This window comes from Rhinolophus sinicus, chromosome 5 (genome assembly GCF_057876585.1).
Source record: "Rhinolophus sinicus isolate RSI-liver-muscle chromosome 5, RSI-T2T, whole genome shotgun sequence".
NCBI classification, from domain to species: domain Eukaryota; kingdom Metazoa; phylum Chordata; class Mammalia; order Chiroptera; family Rhinolophidae; genus Rhinolophus; species Rhinolophus sinicus.
In genome coordinates, this window is record NC_142505.1 from 77,586,257 (window position 1) to 77,596,659 (window position 10,403).

Genomic DNA, 10,403 nt, shown 5'->3' on the forward strand with positions numbered 1-10,403 from the left:
GGATCCATTCAATTGACCTGTTTTTCCATTTTGGGTCCTTTCAGGGTCTTTTCTTTATCCCTGGTGTTCTGAGATTTCATGATAATGGACCTCGTGATATAAATCTTATTTTCCCTCCCTGAAGATTTTACAGCATTTTAAAAGCTTTCTTCTCCTCCTTGGACTTATGCATTCTTTCTCCACCGTACCTGTCTCTCATGTCTGAGGCTTGCCTTAAAAGTTTGGGGATCTTAGCTCTCCGATCACATTTAATAATTGTGATGTGATGGATGAGACTGGATGGTCAGCATACTTGGGTGGAGCTTGTCTCATGGTGGACTTTCCTGTAGGGGTTTGGTTGGTCCTGAGCTGGCTCTTCCATTGACAGTCCCAGATGTCTATATCAGTAGGTCTTTCCCTTGAGCCTTCTCAGTTCCTACAGAAAAAGGTTCTTTAGTCTCCGGCCTGGGGATAAGAGATGTGCCTTGCTGCCAGGTTGTCCAGAAGCACAGTGAGGAAAAGGAGCTAGGAGTTTATCTTTTAGTATCTAGATTTCCATTTACACGCCATATTTTCAGTTCTGCACTCATACCCACCCTCCACGGTGCCTGGCGGTGCTGATCCAAATTCCCCAGTGAGCACCTCTGGTCTCCTGCAGGAGTGGGCAAGGTGTGGCAACTCCATTGACCACGGGACTGTGGCCTCACACAGGCTCCGCCAGTCCTCCCACTTGTAGCTCTGCCCTCCCTCTCTCTGCCGCTTGGCCTGCTTCTCACCTTCTCACGGGAAACCCCTCTGCCCGGATCAGGCCTTCAGCCACCCCCACGCTGTCATGATTCACCTCTCTTTCCTCTGCTTGCCACCTTCCAACAATGTGCTGACATCTTCATCTGCTGCCATCTCCTATTCTCATAGACTTTGTGGATTTGTAACTCTTTTTTTTTTTTTTTTTTTTTGGTAGCAGAGATTCATGAGAGGCTCTTCTGCCACGTTTAACAAGAAGTTCTTTAGGGTCGGTCCATTTTCACTCAGAGGAGCAATTTCTCAACCTCATTGTGAAATAGCTCATGCTGTCAGTCAACCCAGTCACATTTTACTTTATTATGGGGTAGGTGTTTTTTTATGGAAACAGAGCAAAGTCCAAACACACACATTGTTTAACCGTATTACTAAAACACTGTGACCTTTTGAACAAGATCCAAATGCGTTTCTCTGCTTTTGTCTAAGAAGGGGAGACAGAAAAGCACGAGAGGCACTTTGAAGCGTGGCCCCCACCCCAAGTGCTTACCAAACCTGCTCTGTCTTCTGGGCTTGAATAAAAGCAAGGAGAATGCCGAAATACCATCTCCTTTGAATTAGTCATGAGCCCCACCTCTCCTGCTATCCTGTGTTTACACATTACTGCTATTGTGTTGTATCTGCTGGCGGATCTCCTTTCATCTGCAGGCCACACAAAACCCTCTTCACTTAAAGCTGCACACGTGGCTCTTGAATCAAGAGGGGGCATTTTAGCAATAATTCCTCATTCCTCTTATTGAAGGGATAAAGGTCTTAGGGAAGAAACACTGCTGGTTCTATGTGCTCCTCTGTGCCCAGATGACATCTAAAGTCCAGACAAGCTAAGGATAGGAAACAGGGCCAGGAGGCCATCACAGGGAAACGTGGCTCTGTGGGCTGGGCCAACGGGTTAGCAGGAGAGGGAGTGGCCCAGGATGGAGAGGGCCTTGAATGCCGCACTAAGGACTTGGCACTTTCCTATAGGCAATGGGGAGCCACCCAAGGACCTTGAGCAGGAGAGTGACACGAGCTAAACCAGGATTTAAAAAAATTAAGCTGATAGTTGTGGGTGGGAGGGTTTAGAGCTGGGAGAGGCTGGAATCTAGGAGGCCAGTTAGACAAAGTGGTTCTTAATCCTGGCCACCAAGATCACCGGGGAGCTTTTTAAACAATCCAGACCCTGGCTTCTACCCTGGGAGATTTTATTTCAGATAGTCTGGGATCAAGAATCTGTGTTCTTCAAACATTCCCCAGGTGTAGCACAGCTGGAAGACTATGTGACAAGCCGGTAAAGCGGACCGGACCTCAAAAATGGGGCCGTGACTCTGGGAGGTGGAGGTAGAGACAGATTAGAGGAGGCTGCCAGGAGGTACAGGGGAGTCCCACCTGACCTCTGCCTGTTTCAGGGCCGGGGGTAGGAGGCGTGAGGAAGCCCACTGAGCTGGGCCTGCGGAGCCAAACGAAGTCTGGTGCCCTCCCTGCAGGAGAACTAGAAGATCAGATTTGAGAGACTATGGTGACGGGACATTCAGAAGGCCAGAGGGGCCTGGGCCTTGAGGGAAGATGACTCTGAGCATCTGGCTCCTTAACAGTCATGGAGCTGGGAAAAGGAGACTCCAGTTCAGATCTGTCTGGTCGCATACACGCGTGGACACATGCATAGATACACGTGGACCCATATACAGCCCTGTTCTGCAGGAGCATTCAGTGTGGGGGTTCAGAGACGGGGCTCTGGAATCTCGCCGCCCTCCTCCACGGCCTCCTCACCTACAGAAAGCTAACGGTGCTACATTAACTCAATATAGCTGTTGTGATGACTTAATAAGATGCACCCTGCAAAGGCTGGGCACAGAGCCTGGCACGCAGAGAGCACTCCGTCAACGGTAGCTATGAGTAATACTGAAAAATGCGATCTCATTTCTGGAGCCAGTGAGCCATAAAGTATTTCATTCAGTGTATCTCACTTCTGAAGCCAGAGAGCCATAAAGTATTTCATTCAGTGTTAGGAGACAATTCCACAGGAAGGCATGAAACCTTTCATTTGTTGCTACCCGCTCCGGGTGGCTTTCTCTGGGTGTGTGTTTGGCGAGTCCTTTGCCTTTTATTTCTAGCACTGTTAGAGAAATGATAGTTTCTTGCTGCTGCATTTAATTGGAGAGGAGCTCTGAGACCTGAAATTATAATTATGACGTCTTAAATGTCGAGCTCTTCACAAGTCTGCCATTGCCCTCGCTGCCACCCTGAACGGCTCTGGGAACCCAAACCCTGCAGCCCCCCAGAGCATGCGCTGGGTCTTAGGCCTCACCTGGGAAATCTGAGTGACTGACGTTCAGGCAGCAGGAAGACACAGTAAACCGAGGAGCCTGTGATGAGCTCAGGAGGTGAGTTGATGATCTGCTATTTATAGTCCCACTAAGAGGCTCTGGCCGCCAGCTCCAGTGAGGCTGGGTGGAAATGATGTCTTCGCAGAGCTGAGAGCACAAAATGAAATTGGTGATTCATGAGTAGCAGCCACTTGAAATACAAATGCGCCCGCACCCCAGCCCCACCGGCCTTTCAGACGCCCACTTTGGAAGCGTGTGGAACAGAGTTGCTAGCCTGCTGCCTCCTCGTCTGCAGGCATTTGGAGCAGGCTCTGCTCCATCACGGGGCCCCGAGAAGGGCAGCAGCACTCCTTGGAGAACCCCAGGTGCCTGAGCCCCCTTCCTCCCCCCGAGGCCTCAGCCAGAACCCAGGTCAGGGCTGAGTGAGACGCAAGCTGGGTGCTGGGGCCTCAGGGGCCTGCATGTCCGAGAGAAAGGGCAGTTCCTCACCCTGCCCTCTGTGTCCAGGGGCAACGCTGATCCTGGAGCAGCTTCCCGATGATGCTAGCTCTGCTGAACTTGCAGAAATGTTCAATGAGGAAATACTGGTAGCTTTTTGATCCTCACCCCCACCCCCGGCAGTTCCATAGCCCAGCACCTGTCACCTGAAATGGCTGTTGTTTATTTTCCTTAACTTCTTGGCTTCCAGGCCAAAGTCTGCTTGGAGACCCCAACTCAACCTACGCTATGTGGGGAATGTGTCGGGTGGGGGAGAGGGGCGGTCTCTTAACTCCCAGGACCGGATTGAAAGGGCCCAACCAGGATCATGAGGCATAAACCAACCAAGCCCTGGAGCCAGGTTGTCTGGGCTCGGATTCCATCTCCACACGTGCCAGCTGCACAGCCTCCATCAAATTCCTGTCTGAGACTCCGTTTCCTCACCAGTAAAATGGGGATAATGACAGACTCTACCTCCCTGGGTGTGGTGCAGATGAACAGAAGGAAGGGATGTAAAGCCAGCAGCACAGCGCCCAGCACCTGGAAGGGCTCACGAAGTGCAAGCTGCTGCCTCTGCTGCTGCTGCTTTTGCTCCGGTGCTTTGCCTCCCACGCAGACACCGCTCCTTTGCGCACAGCCGATGGCCCTGAGGCCCTCATGGAGGGGGTGCCCTGGGGCCTCTATGGAGACCCTCTGGCCCTCATGAGCACACCCCACATCAGGCTGCCCAGCATAATGGACTCCCTGCTGGGCAGCTCGGCCCTTTGCTTTATCTGCCCCTGCCCCTGCCTGGCAGTCAGAGGTTGGGCCTAGCCTGGGCTTGACCACCTACTCTTCTGCTCCTTTGACACCTGGGGTGACCCTAGGGCCATGAACTATCACTGTCCGTGGAGGACTTCACCTGAGGGTCCCAAGTGGCTCTAACTTGAGATCTGTAGCCAGAAGGCTGCCCACCAAGGGAAGGCTGGATGACTGGCATGGTGGGCCCACCTCACCTACCAGCTGGACACGTGGCACAAAACTGCTGATTCATGGAGGCTCACAGGCTGCTGGCTGTTTGTATATTCTCTCGTCTCCAGCTGTTGGCCGAAACATAATTGTAGCTGTCACTTTGGCAGTGAGAAGCTGTCATGTGTCCCCATACAACTGCTTCTGCTCCCTGGCAGGGAGCTTTTAGGAGCTTTTGGAAGGGATCTGCAGCTGCTCCCATGGAGAGAGCCATTCTGGAAAATGTTCTATGTGCTGTTCACCCAGATGCAGCTGCGGGAATGGTGTGAGCACCAGGCTAAGGCCCTGCGTTAGAACAGGCGCAGGCACGCCTGTGTCCGCAGCTATAGCAATGCAATTGTGATGGCACCAATTAATACAAGAGGGGCTGCTGCTGAAGTGAGGCACATGGAGAGCTGGGAGGGCTCGAGAAGCAGCCTTTCAACTTCGGCCCAAGTGGGACTCCAGAATGCATGGTGAATGAGTAGTTAGACAGCAGGGTACCTGGCATACACAGCGAGGTGGTGCCAGAGAGATTGCTGGGGCCAGACTGGGAAGCAGGGGACTTGGCCACGCTGTGCAGCTTGGACTTGATGCCGGAGGCAATGGGGAGCTTCCGAAGCACTTAAGGGAGAGAGTGATGGTCTGACAACATTGGTGTCTGGGCTCAAACATCCCAAGAAGCGGCACTAAGGGTAAGGCCCTCCCTCCCCACAGCAGTCTGTAAGAAGTGTGCTGCCAGGAAAGGTGTTCTGGAGAACCTGGAGCACCAGCCCCAGGATGCCGGGGCGGCGTGGCTCTGTGCTGGGTGGGTGCGTGTGGGCAGGGCCCGCTCTCATCAGGCCCGCTGAAAGTATGCAGCGAGAAAGAGGCAGCACCGCCCGCACGCTTTCCTTCTCCCTCGGTCTTCCGAGGCCAGAGCTCATTAATGAAGCACCTGCCTGCAAATGTGCCAAGTGCAAGGGGAGGCACACACTCAAGCTAAAAGGTTGGGGGAGGCTCTTGGGGCTGAGAGATGGTCCCACTGCCTGTCGGTGTTGCCTCTCCCACCACATATACACACTATTAAACAGCAGAGGCAAATATCCAAGCTAGGTTGTTGGAGGAATTCCTAGGAGGAGGGTTCTGTCCTCATGTGCTTCAAGAAATACTGGTTTACAGGCTGGCTAAGGAAGACAGAAGACTATGAAACGCTGGAAGTCGTTGCTAGTAGGGGAGCTGTCCATGAGCCGGAAGGCAGAGTACACCATACCATCGTGGAAGTCAGGAGCAGGACAAATCAGTGATGGAAATTTTGTGTACCCTTCTCAGGAGTGCGCTGTTGTACAAGCAGTGGTTTGGCAATGATTCTCCCCTTTCAGCTGCAAGCCAGGGAAGGCAGGATGCCTCTCAGATTGTCAGGGGAGCAGGCCAGGAAGAAGGGATTCCCAATCTGGCATGATCTTCCATCAGTGTTCCCCGAGGTGGGCTGTGGGCGTGCGCACATGCATGCATGTGTGTGCGTGTGTGTGTGTGTGTGTGTGTGGTGGCGGTGCTGGAGGGTGGAGAGGCTGCAGGTGTTGAACAGCGAGGAAGGCCCCTCACTGGGGCAGCTCCAGACACAGGTGGGTGTGGTAGGTCTGGAACCATTTGGTCTATGGCTGGGTCCTGAATCTTCTGTTCTCTGACGCTGCCGTCATAACTGCCTGGCTGCCTGTGGCTGGCTTGGAGCAATAGACCAAGATGTAGTTTGACCTATTTGGTTTGCATTTTCTCCTATAAAATTTACAAAATTTAACGACAACATGAATCCATTTTTTAAAACATTTTTATTGTAAAATATACAGTCAGGAAAGTCCAAACAACCATATGTACAGCTTAAGTGAATGCTATTATATATATATATATATATATATATATATATATATATATATATATATATATATATATAAAATATATATATATATATATATATATATATATTTATTATTATTATTATTATTATTATTTATTTTTTTTTTTTAAAAGCACAAATGACCCTACATTTTTGCCTGGACAACTTCCACTGAAATTCTCTCAATGTACAAAAAGATATAAAATGGAAAGTAAACATGTCCTCCTTTCCCTTTTTCCCCATAAGTAACCACTAACAATTACTTGTGTATCCTTCTAAAATTTTCCGTTTGCATTAGTAACGTTTCTAAAATGAGTATGTGATCATACAGGCTTTGTCTGATGTTTAAGGATACATTTTAAAAGAGTATGCAATCATGCCTCTCCTAAGATTTAAAATTAACATGTCAAAGATTTAACTCATTAATTAATGAGAGAACCACTAAAATATTACAACCAATTCAAAGGAGAACTCCAATGATCACACATGATAGTCAGATAAGGAATGCTGCAATGATTTTAGAAATGATGCAGAACTGGGCAGTCTCCACAAGGCAATAGTCAGTTGTATTCCACAATCTCCATTTCTGTGAACGAGAATTATCTGCATTACTATCAAGATTTTACAACTTTAGAGTTAAGAAATGTCTAGTCAAAGACAATAAAAAGCAGAGGTAACTTAGGTGGACACCCACTAAATTTCAACGTCTTTCACAGTTCTCCCTACACCTGTAATTGGCTCCCTACCTACTACCCTCCTAGGATTTCCCTGCCACAACCCCTGCTGCTCTGTTTGTACCAACTGATCCAACCCCTCTGCTCACGAGAACCAACCAGCCTAGGCTGAGCCAGACAGGTGTTCCCAAGGCCCTGAAACTGCTTCTATGGCGGTGGGCCCTGGACTTGTGATTTAGGCTGACTCAGGGCTGGTGGTCATGTTGGGCCTTGTAAAAGGTGGTCAAGGGTTCTGTGAAAAGGGGAAGAGATTAGAGTGCAGAGATAAAAGACCTGTGGCCTGGCAGGAAGGACAAAGTGGCAGTCTAAGGAGCTTGCAGTTCCTGGGATGGCTTCCTGCATTTGGATGCCATGAGATTCCTCCTTTATGCTTGAGGCAGCTTGGGTGGGTGTCTGTTCCAATAATTCCCACCTGAAAGAATAGCTGACATGCAAGCTGTACAGTATTATCACCTAAGGGTCTGGGGTAGCGTCTCAATTCTCCTGGTCTGAGGCAGCTTCCCACAGCCCAGGGTCTGTATTGGCACCATGTCAGCCCCAGAGGGCAGGGGCAGCACGGTCTGTGATACAGTGGAAAAGAACAAATACTTGACGCTCAAATACTTTGACAATCAACTCATCTCCCATGAACAGGTTTTCTTATCTTAAAAATGGGGGAAGAAGCTCCTTTCTGCCTTGCCTCCTAGGGCTTCTGTGAGGGAGAGGCACAGGGGTGAGTGTACTGCCAAGGCCAGTCACACGGTGGGAACTGAGCCCCCTGCTCTGGCAGGACAGGGGAGCTCTGCCCCTCTGTGTAAATGCTTGGGGAGAAGAGGTTTTGTGCAAATGGCCAGTCATGATTAATTGATGGGGAGGCTCTCAGGCAAGGGATCAGCTTTCACAGATAAATGTTTGTGTGTGTGTGTACACACACACACACACACACACACACACACACACACACACACACACACTTTGGCTCTCCTGAAAAGGGAATGTTCATTCAGTGTAAGGCAAGTATATCTATGTCAAGATTTTTCATACATTCAACGATACCTTCTCACCATCTTCATTCACTGAGCATATATTGAGCACCTACTGTATGCTTAGCACTGTCCCAGGCACTGAGATACTGATATAAAGAGAGCCAGCTCCTGCCTTTGTGGTGTTAGGAGGCAGACGTACAAAAAGAGCTTCACGGAGAAGTGTGATAAGCACAGACAGGAAAACAGGATATTCCGGCAGCACCAAGGAGGGGCACCCACCCATGACCCCAACCCCAACGTGGCATTAAGGATCTCAGGGCATATACAGAGGAATGTCTGGTGTTGCTTAAGTGTTGGGGGAGATGAGCGGCTACCTGAAGGGGGCAGTGGGGCCAGTCACGTGGGGTCTTGGTGGCCTCAGAGGGAAGTCCATTCTTAAGAAAGTGAGTGCTTTGGTCAGATTTGTACCGTAAAACAGTCACACTGGCTGCCTGTGGAGAGCAGGTTGGAGGGAAACGGACTAGTGGCACAGACACCCACTAGGGGGCTGTTACAGGCATCTAAGCGAGAAGTGACCATCAGAGCTGAGGACAGGGGCAGAGGGAACTGATTCAAGAAATGATTTGACCAGGATTTAACCTGAGAAATGAGACAAGGTTGATTCTCAGGGTTTCATTGTGGATGACCGTGTGGTTAGGGTGTTACCATCACAGGAGAGAGAAAGCACAGGGAAAAGCAGGCTTGGGGGAGAGGGCTGGGCCAGGCAATGAGAAGTTCAGGTAGAGACATAGTGAGTCTGAAGGACCTGTGTGCAGCCAGGTAGAAGCATCCAGCGGGCAGGTGGATGCACAGGTCTGAGACCTGGGGAGCTTGTTGGGGTTGTGAAGCTGGAGAGAGGACGCTGGAGTGAATGGGGCATGGACAAGTTTATATGCGTGCGGAGAGAGAGGAGGGAGCAGGGGGTGAATTGGAGGACATCATGCCTTTGGCCCTAAAATTCTAACTTGCTGAGAATGAGGGTGGGAAAGGGCCTAAGGGCAAGGAGGGGATGTTTGGATCTTTTGTTACAGGAAATAGGAGAGAATCTGACCCAGGACTAGCAATACAGGGCCCTGTTGGCTTTGAGGGTCATAAATCGGCATTGGCACTAATCTATCTGCCTTGGCTTTGCCCCAGGGCACAGAAGCCAGGAAGGCAGGTTGGCCTATAGTACCTGGGCTTTGGTTTTGCTACCTTGTTTCCCCGATAATAAGACCTAGCTGGACAATCAGCTCTAATGCGTCTTTTGGAGCAAAATTAATATAAGACCCAGTCTTATTTTACTATAATATAAGACCCGACCGATCTTATAACACAATATAATTATAATGTAATGTAATATAATTATAATGTAATATAATATAATACTGGGTCTTATATTAATTTTTGCTCCAAAATACGCATTAGAGCTGATTGTCTGGCTAGGTCTTATTTTGGGGGAAACACGATAGAAAGGTGTGACAGAAGAAAGGGGAGGGTGTGTACCAGAGAGAGCTAACTGTTCACCAAAAACTATTGTCATCCCCCACCCTTCCATAGAATAGAGTCGAAGCTAGGAAGGGGCTACCCAGCAGAGACTGCTTTTCCTAGTACAGCCCCTTCCCCTCATACCTATTACATCTGAGAGCAGGCAAGTGACTCATTGTTGCCAATGGAATGTTGATCAGGGATGACTTGTGGCATTTCCAGCCCAAGATAGTTAAGAAGCCAGATGTGCATTCTGCACCCTTCCTTTCCCCTTCTTCTAGTCTGATGCCCCCTTTGGAAACCACATGTTGGAGATGGTGGAGCCACAAGGTGGAAGGATCCTGCTCCCTGAGTCATCCCACGGAGGAAAGATACCACTGATCAGGACACCCATTTGGGTTTCTTGTGTGCAAGACATCTATGTCATCTGAGCCGATACACATTTTGGGATTTGTTATAGCATCTAGCATTACCCTAAGTAATATAGGGTTGAAGAAAACTGATGGTTGTTCAGCTGATTCAGTTGGGCCAGGGCTGGGGAAACAATTGAGGCCTCGAGGGAGCATCTTTAACAAAGTTAGCAGTAGTGGACAGACGACTGGAAAAATCTAGAAAGCAGGAGATTAAGGCCTCTGTTAGGATTTAGGAGGGTACCTAAATATAATATAGATTTATTATATTTCAATTAGATTTCAGAGAGAAGCTACCCCAGGATGCGGCAAGAGCCAAGTGGGCAGAGGCAAGGACATTAAGCGGGACCAGGAATTGAGTTAGCTGGTTA